General features: G+C 36.2%; 1 non-coding gene across 1 annotated transcript; it reads left to right on the top strand.

Annotated features, from left to right (window-relative positions):
• The first annotated feature begins 5,348 nt into the window (after positions 1-5,348).
• LOC129295377 (small nucleolar RNA R71) lies at positions 5,349-5,454 on the top strand. Its single transcript, XR_008589563.1, has one exon. It is a non-coding gene; the product is annotated as a small nucleolar RNA R71 (small nucleolar RNA).
• The last annotated feature ends 4,156 nt before the right edge of the window (positions 5,455-9,610 follow it).

The raw sequence follows: 9,610 nt of genomic DNA, 5'->3' as shown, positions 1-9,610 counted from the left end.
ACTTGTGTCAAAACTTTCTTGACAGCAAAATTCTGCAGCACTTTGTTTTCAAAAATCTGATTTATTCACCCCTTAAAACCTCTTGAAGCACTCAATTCACTCCAAAATCAATCTCTAACCATCATTCATCAACCATACACAATTTTCTTCAATTTAAATGCAATCAACCCCCAAAAAGAACCATTTTTCATGAGAATCAAACCACAAAAAAATTGCATTTACTTCAATAAGCTCAAAACAATTACCAAGACAAGTTCATAAGCATAAAAACAACTTAAATAGCTTGACTTCCCTGAAATTTTCCTTCCTTTTGTGCTCTTTGGTTCTTTAGGCACATTTCTTGCTTTTCCAAAGGCTTATACTTCCTCATATCTTCTTGTTAACCTACAAAAGAGACAAGATCACACATAACTTCACCAAAACAACTAATCTACAAAAGAAAAATCAAAAGATAAGGTTTAGAGCTTGGGTTGCCTCCCAAGTAGCGCTTGTTTTATAGTCATTCAGCCTGACTCTTCTCTCCTTCAAGAGGCATCAGATAAGGGCAAGGTAATTGCTTCACGGTCTACCTCACCACCCCAGTAATGCTTCACTCGTTGTCCATTGACTTTAAATCTTTCTCCTTCATTGCTCTCTAGGCTCAATAGCACCATGAGGGAATGCTTGGACCACATTGAACGGTCCCGACCATCTAGACTTGAGTTTGCCAGGAAATAATCTCAATCTAGAGTTATACAAGAGTACTTTTTGGCCTGGCTCAAATGCTTTGCATAAAATTTTCTTGTCATGCCATCTCTTTGTCTTCTCCTTGTATTGCCTAGCATTCTCATAGGCATTTAACCGAAATTCATCAAGTTCATTTAGTTGGAGAAGTCTCTTTTCACCCACGGCTTTAAAATCAAAGTTGAGCTTTTGGACAGCCCAATAAGCACCATGTTCTAGCTCTACGGGTAGATGACATGCTTTCCCAAAAACTAACCGGTATGGAGACATGCCGATAGGAGTTTTGTAAGCCGTTCGATAAGCCCACAATGCATCGTCAAGTTTGGTGGACCAATCTTTTCTTGCCACTCCTACCGTCTTCTCAAGTATCTTCTTGATTTCTCGATTAGAGATTTCAGCTTGCCCGTTAGTTTGAGGATGGTAAGCAAGTGCAACCTTGTGCTTGACACCATATTTCTTCAAGAGAGATTGAAATTGGTTGTTGCAAAAATGAGTACCACCATCACTCACAATGGCTCTTGGTGCTCCAAAACGGGTGAAAATATGCTTCTTCAAGAACTTGAGCACCACTTTAGCACCATTAGTGGGAAATGCCGCCGCTTCGACCCATTTTGAGACATAGTCTACAGCCACAAGGATATATTGATTGTTAAAAGACATGGGAAATGGTCCCATGAAGTCTATGCCCCACACGTCAAACAGTTCTACTTCAAGCATGTTGTTGAGTGGCATTTCATTCCTTCTAGAGATATTACCCATCCTTTGGCACCTATCACACTTTAAAACAAAGTCATATGCATCCTTGAATAAAGAGGGCCAATAGAAACCACTTTGCAAGATTTTAGATGTTGTCTTGTCACCCCCGAAGTGGCCTCCATAGTCAGAAGAATGGCAACATCTTAGAATTTCTTGTTGCTCACACTCAGGAACACACTTTCTGATCATTTGATCAGCACATTGGCGAAACAGATAGGGTTCTTCCCAAAAATACAAATTAGCATCATGGAGAAACTTCTTCTTTTGATGAAACTTCAAATCAAAGGGCAAGATGCCACAAACAAGATAGTTGACAATGTCCGCATACCACGGTGTTTGAATATTGTCAACCTTAAAGAGTTGCTCATCAGGAAAAGCTTCATCAATAACAACATTACATTTAAGTTGAGCATCAGTACTCAACCTAGAAAGATGGTCCGCCACTTGATTTTCAGTACCCTTCCTATCAATAATCTCCAAGTCAAATTCTTGTAGAAGTAGTACCCATCGAATTAACCTTGCTTTAGACTCCTTCTTGCTGAATAGGTACTTCAAAGCTGAATGGTCAGTGTAAACTGTCACCTTAGTACCCACAAGATACGATCTAAACTTGGTAAAAGCAAACACCACTGCAAGAAGCTCTTTCTCAGTTGTGGTGTAGTTTTCTTGAGCATCATCAAGTGTTCTACTAGCATAGTAAATTGGGTGAAGCACTTTTTCTTTCTTTTGGCCAAGCATAGCACCCACAGCAAAGTCACTAGCATCACACATCACAATGAAAGGCAAACTCCAATCAGGAGCCATCATGATAGGCAGACACAAGTCTTTTCTTCAACTCTTCAAATGCTTTCAAGCATGAATCATCAAATTTAAATTCAGCATCTTTCTCAAGAAGAGTGCAAAGAGGCTTGACTATTTTGGAGAAGTCTTTAATGAAGCGGCGATAAAATCCCGCATGACCAAGAAAACTCCTCACACCCTTAACATTAGTAGGTGGAGGAAGTTGCTCAATCACCGAAATTTTGGCTCTATCTACCTCCAAGCCATTTTTGGAGACTCTATGGCCAAGAACTATGCCCTCCTTAACCATGAAGTGGCATTTTTCCCAATTCAAGACCAAGTTGGTCTCTTCACATCTTTTCAACACATTGGCCAAGTTGATCAAACATTCCTCATATGAATCCCCAAAAACCGTGAAGTCATCCATGAAGACTTCCATAGTTTGCTCAATCATATCAGAGAAAATTGCCATCATACACCTTTGAAAGTGGCCGGTGCATTGCATAACCCAAAAGGCATGCGCTTGAAAGCAAAAGTTCCATAAGGACAAGTAAATGTCATTTTTTCTTGATCCTCTGGAGCTATGGCAATTTGGTTATAGCCTGAATACCCATCAAGGAAGCAAAAGAATTCCCTTCCAGCTAATTTGTCAAGCATTTGGTCGATAAAGGGAAGAGGAAAGTGATCTTTCCTAGTGGCCACATTTAGCTTCCGGTAATCCATGCATACTCTCCACCCAGTGACAGTGCGAGTAGGAATTAGCTCATTGTGGGTGTTAGCCACTACAGTCATGCCTCCTTTTTTTGGAACGCATTGAACTGGGCTCACCCAAGAGCTGTCAGAAATAGGATAGACAATGCCCGCCTCAAGCCATTTTAAGATCTCCTTTTTCACAACTTCCTTCATGATAGGATTCAACCTTCTTTGATGTTCCACAGAAGTTTTATGATTGTCTTCAAGAAAAATCTTATGCATGCAAATTGAAGGGCTAATACCCTTTATGTCGGCAATAGTCCACCCAATAGCTCTCTTGTGAGCTTTCAAGACTTCCACAAGTTGTTCTTCTTGTTGTTCATTCAAGTCCGCAGCAATAATCACTGGCAAAGTGTTGTTGGCTTCTAAATAGACATATCGAAGATGAGAAGGTAATGTCTTCAACTCAAGATATGGTGGCTCTTCAATAGAGGATTTCAAAGATGGTCTACCAAGAGAAGATAAGTCTAGAGATTCAAATTGGACACGGTTTCTAGGATAAACCGGTGATGCATTCATGATAGCCATACACTCTTCTCCATCTTGAGTCTTTAATTGAGCTCCTAGTAACAAGGCTTCTAAAAAATCATTAGGAATTGCCTTATTGAATTCTTCTTGTGCAACTTGATCAAGCATATCAACAAAGAAGCATTGCTCAAGATCTTTGGGAGATTTCATCAACTTGTGCATGTTAAAAGTGACTTGCTCATCATCCACCCTCATAGTAAGCTCACCTTTTTCAACATCAATCAAGGTTCTAGCGGTTGCCAAGAATGGTCTTCCTAAGATAATAGGAATATCACGATCCACCTCACAATCAAGGACAATGAAATCAACCGGAAAAATGAATTTATCCACTTTTACAAGAACATCTTCAATAACACCACGTGGATAAGCCAAGCTTCTATCCGCTAATTGCAAAGTCACGGTTGTTGGTCTAGCTTCACCCAACTCTAATTTATTAAAAATAGAGAGAGGCATAAGATTGATACTAGCTCCAAGATCACATAATGCCTTACCCAAAAATTTATTCCAATATGACACGGAATTGAGAAGCTACCGGGATCCTTCAACTTTTGAGGTAGTTGCTTAATGATATCCGTACAACTCTTGGTTAGAGCAACCGTCTCAAACTCATTGAACCTTCTCTTTTTAGAGAGCACATCTTTCATGAATTTAGCATATTTGGGCATTTGCTCCAAAGCTTCCACAAAAGGAATGTTGATATGCAATTGCTTGAACATATCAAGAAACTTTTTGAATTGGCCATCTTCTTGTTGCTTCCTAAGCCTTTGAGGAAAAGGTGGTGGGGGCACATATTTTAGCTTGGCCTCTAGTTGCTTTTTCTCATCACCAACCTTTTTGGCTTGATCTTCATTCTTTTTCTCTTCTTGATTATTCTTCGAGTTGTCACACTCTTCAACCACAATTTCTTCATTAATCACTTCATTATCAACAATCACCTTAGTAGCACCACTACTCACACCACTTGCACTTGGCATAAGAACTTCGGGTAATTGCATCCCACTTCTCAAAGTGATGGCTTTACACTCCTCCTTACCATCCCTTTTAGGATTTGGAATGGTGTCACTAGGGAGATTACTTCTTGACATAGCATTCATTTGTGAAGCTAATTGCCCCATTTGCACTTCGAGGTTCTTGATTGCGGTATCATGAAGAGTAAGAGTTGCCTTAGTTTCAACTCTTGCAGACTCTTGATTACTCAAGATTTGTGCTAGCATCTTTTCATTCTAGACTCCTCTTCTTTAAACGGCATTGGCTTTGGTGGAGCTTGAAAACCTGGAGGGTGAAGTGGCTTGACATTAGAGGATGAAGGTTGATTTAAAGAATTCCCTTGACTCCATGAAAAATTAGGATGATTCCTCCATCCTGAGTTGTATGTTTGAGAGTAAGGGTTGTTGTGAGGGTTTTGAAACTTGCCCATATAGTTGACAGACTCAGTGGTCATATAAAGAGGACATTGATCGGGCATGTGCATATCATTGCATTGATTGCACACAGTTGGAATGGCTTGGATAGCATGCACATTATGAGAATTTCCCCTTTGCATTTGAGATTCCAACACATCAAAACGCTTGTTCATTGCATTCAAGATGGATACAATCTGGGAAGAGGAATCATCTTTAGCACTAGTCACCATTGATGTATTCCTTCTATCCATGTTTTGAGTGTTATTCGCAGACAATTGGTCTAAGAGGCGAAAAACTTCATTGACAGGCACATTTCGATATCCCCCATTTGTGATAGAATCAACCATGGCCTTCGAAGATGGATTCAGACGATTACAGAAAATCTGAATCACTACCCATTTGTCCACTCCATGATTAGGGCATTTCTTCATCAACATCTTGTATCTCTCCCAAGCTGCATAGAGATGTTCCTCTGGATATTGCTTAAAACTAAGAAACTCATCTCTTGCTTCTACTATTTTATCATCAGAGAAGAATCGGGCTCTAAACTTGTTCTCAAGATCCTCCCATGAACTAATAGAACCTTCGGGAAGATTGTTGAACCATTCTTTAGCCTTGTCTTGTAGAGAAATTAGAAATAACCGCAAGCGCAAGACATCTTTAGGCACCCCATTTTGTCTGAAAGAATCACATACTTTCACAAAAGACATCAAGTGCTTGTCAGCATCTTCATTGAATAGACCATGAAACACACCATTCATTTGAAGCATTGTGATCATGGCGGGCTTGATCTCAAAAGTATGTGCTTGAAACTCCGGCATTCGAATACAAGATTGAGTACCCCTCAGATTCCGGTTAGCAAAGTCATTGACTGAGGCGGTGTCATACTGGTCTTCTGCCATGTTTCCCGATTCAGGAGTTCTTTCAGAATTAGGAGACTCGGTTTCTTCAAAGATTGTCAATCCTTCAAGTATCACTTCCAATCCTTCTGGGCCTATGACTTGCATATGCCAAATGGGTACCTAAAGAAGAAACAACCCAAGAAGTATCAAACTAAAACAAAAGCACTGAACAAAGACAAAATAAAAATCTAGAACTAATATTTACAAAGCTCAAGCGAAATCTAATATTACTAGTTTAAGGTTGATCAAAATATTTTAAAAGCAAATCCCCGGCAACGGCGCCAAAAACTTGTTGCTCACCGCAAGTGCACGGGTCATAGCAAGTAATATAAAATGAGTAGAGTATCATTCCCTTGAGGATTTGTTGAAAAACAATGATCAAGCAAAAGACTAAGCAAATTTGATCAAGTTGAGCTACACATAGTTAGGTGAAAATGATTTTGCTTATGAAGCTAATACTAGAAAATAAAGAAAAGTGAGTGATTCACAAACTTCCAACACAAATTGAGACCTAGGATTAATTGTCCCCCTTACATTTCATAACACCAAAATTACCTCCTCTCATAAATGCTTTTAATGAAAATAAGTGCTAACCTAGGGTTCTAAAAATACTTGGACAAGCTCTCTCAAGTCATGAACAAGTGTTTAGTTAAATTAATTGCCCAATCTCTTGTTACAATTAATAAAACTCAATTTTGAACACCAACCCTAATGTGGCTATGCAAGGCTAGCAAGTATATCTCTATCTTACTAGCAAAACCATCCATTCAACATGCAAATATCAAGTTCTTACATAATTTTACCCAAGTTCTACACTCAACCTAGCCCTCTCAAGCATCAATTAAGTAAACCCAACATCTAAATGGTGGCCAATCAAGTAGAAGCATTAAGGAAAGAGTAAAATAAACACATATATATCATTAATCACAAAAAGAGAGGAGAAATATGGTGTTAATCCATACAAGGGTTCCAAATAATCCTAGAACAAAGGGTTTAGCTACTCATAATCATCCACAAGCTACAAATATACAAAATAAGTAGACCCATTTCAGATTACAAGAGAGGAAAGGGAAGAGGAATAGAAAAACTAAAGAAAATGAGCTCCAAATGTCTTCAAAGCTTCAATCTCTTGATCCCAACTCTTCCAATGCCCAAACCCTAGCACAACCAAGCTCCAAAAGTGTCTAAAAGTCTGAAGAATCCATTCTGGGTCGAGCTCTCAGCTTATATGTATCCTAACCAACTAATTTCTGATAAATGAAACGCAGCGTTTTTCTGACAGCGGTGAAAGTCACGAACGAAAGTCACGACTTTGGGACGACTTTGACAGTTTTGCACTGTTTTTACAGCTAACGAAAATCATTCAATTAGCTCTTGATTTCTTCATCCAAACGCCTTCCAAAAATATCCATAAAGCTCCAGAAACGTTTCTAATCAAAATAACATGAAATTAGGCTAAAAATATCAAATTAAAGCCAAGAACACAAGCCCAAAACAAAATGCACATTTTCCTAATTTGGGTAATAAAAACATATACAATTGAACTAAAACGGATTAGAATCTAAGGAAAATGTGATGAAATAACATGAACTTCTAGAGGTTAACACTTATAATAAGTACTTAAATTAAATGTATGAGAGAATTTAAGTTTCCAATTGCCTCTACTTCTTGAGTCAATCAAAGGGGCACCTAATTACTCCTCAACCAAAGCTTCCAAGTATGCTCAAGCAAATTGAGTAATTAATCTACAATTAACATTACTCAACATATCAATATCTAATCATAGGCATTAATCCATAATTACCTATAATCTCTCAAGGTGCCCGAAATTCATTTTATTAGCTAACTTTAATACCCATTAACTTTAATAGCTTTATTAAACTCCCAGGCATTTATTTAAATCAATTATTAAACCTTTTAACCTTTAATTTAGGATTTCAAGTCTAGGGTTTTTTTTTAAAAAAAACACAAACTAAACATACAACCCTATCTAAACCCTAACCATAAGTTTAGAAACTTAAATAACATCCCAATAGTCCAACTAAACTCATTGGGTTCAACTATTACCCCTGTATAGCCGAAAACTAACATCCACACTAAAAAAATAAGCTCGAAATTTGGGTAGAAAGAGAGGAGAACAGTTAGAGAAGCTTACCTAATGTTTTATAAGCTCGATAATCTCCAAGGACTCCAATGAGCAAGCCCTAGTAAAGAATAAGTCACTGCCTCCACCTCCCTCTCTTTTCCCTCTCTGTCTCTTAATATGTCTAAAGACAAATTTAAAATGAAAAAGGTTGTTTGTCGTGTTGCTTGCAATGCCCGCCATGGTAGATGACACAATAAGGCCCAACCTCATTGTGTCTTACTCTTAGGCCTAACCTAATAACTCCTCTAGGCCCAATCCAATGTTGCTTAGGGGTCCAATATAGTCCATTAATAATCCCTAACCACCATTACCTTAGTAAATTCATTTTTTTCATTTTTCCCTTAATTAAATTAATTAATTCCTAATTAAATTTTAAGATGTTACAATTAATCATTCAACTGAAGTAGAAAACAATATCTATGCTGATTTATTGACCAAGTAATGTAGGAACTAAACCTTCTTTTATTATATATTGTTTTTTTATCAAAATATGTCTCAACACTGTACATAAATAGAACAATCAAGAATACATTCTAGCAGCAAATCCAGAACAATTCAACAAAAAAAATATTTGACAAATATCCAAACTATACAATTTAATTTGCTAAACTATAAAACTGTAAATTTTGGAGACCAAACCACTGATCTAAAACAATAAAATTTGCAAAATTATACCACTAATATACTACTTTGACCTTAAATCTTGAAGCAAGAATTGAGATAAATAATCTCCAGATCAATATTATCATTGGTGTATTTCTCTAGATTTTCAAAATACTATAAGTTTAAATACCAATGAAAAATAATAAGAGTAAGTGATAGTTAAAACTCAATAAATTTAATCTTTGAGGAAAAATGGATTGCCTCATCAAATCTTTCAACAACTCCTAAGTAGCTTTTTAAAAATTTACAAGTAACAATGTATATATTCATAAAACTATGTATCCATTTACAATTGACTTTCTATATTCATAAGTGATTTTCTTTAAATTCACAACCAAGTTTTCTTAAATTCATGATTGACCTTCTATTAGTTATTTCAATAATTATAAATATTTTAATTACAAATAATAGCTATGATCCTTTTTGGTATTTCAATATTTTAAGGTTTTCGATTATCATCAATGTCTTTATATGGTCCTAATTGTCATTTTCCCATATCAAATAGGATTTTTTTTTTTGGCCAACAAATAGGATTAGTTGCATAATAGTAAAATTTATGAGCAGCCACACCATCCATCTACATTTTTTCCAAATATTGCATTAGATTTTTTTGCTAAAGTATACTTTTAGTCTCTTAACTTTATATAAGGTTTCAATCTAGTCCTTTAATTTTATAAAATATCTTTTTAGTCCTTTAATCCCAACATCTTTAGTTTCAAATAATTATTTTTTGTCTCAATTATTGTTATTTTGAAAAAATTAAACTTAATATATTAACATTTGAAAATATTTTGTCAATATTTGAAAGTTTCAAGTAATTTGTTGGAATAAAACTAATAATGTTAGGGTTAAAGGACTAAAGAGATACTTTATAAAGTTAAGAAACTAAAATAAAATATTTTACAAAATTAAAGGACTAAATATATATTTTAGCCAGTATTGTTTTTATAAATAAT

Source organism: Prosopis cineraria, unplaced genomic scaffold (genome assembly GCF_029017545.1).
Source record: "Prosopis cineraria cultivar Desert tree isolate PC_DT_omini unplaced genomic scaffold, ASM2901754v1 PC100, whole genome shotgun sequence".
Taxonomy (NCBI): Eukaryota; Viridiplantae; Streptophyta; class Magnoliopsida; order Fabales; family Fabaceae; genus Prosopis; species Prosopis cineraria.
This window is presented reverse-complemented; position numbering and strand designations above follow the sequence as displayed.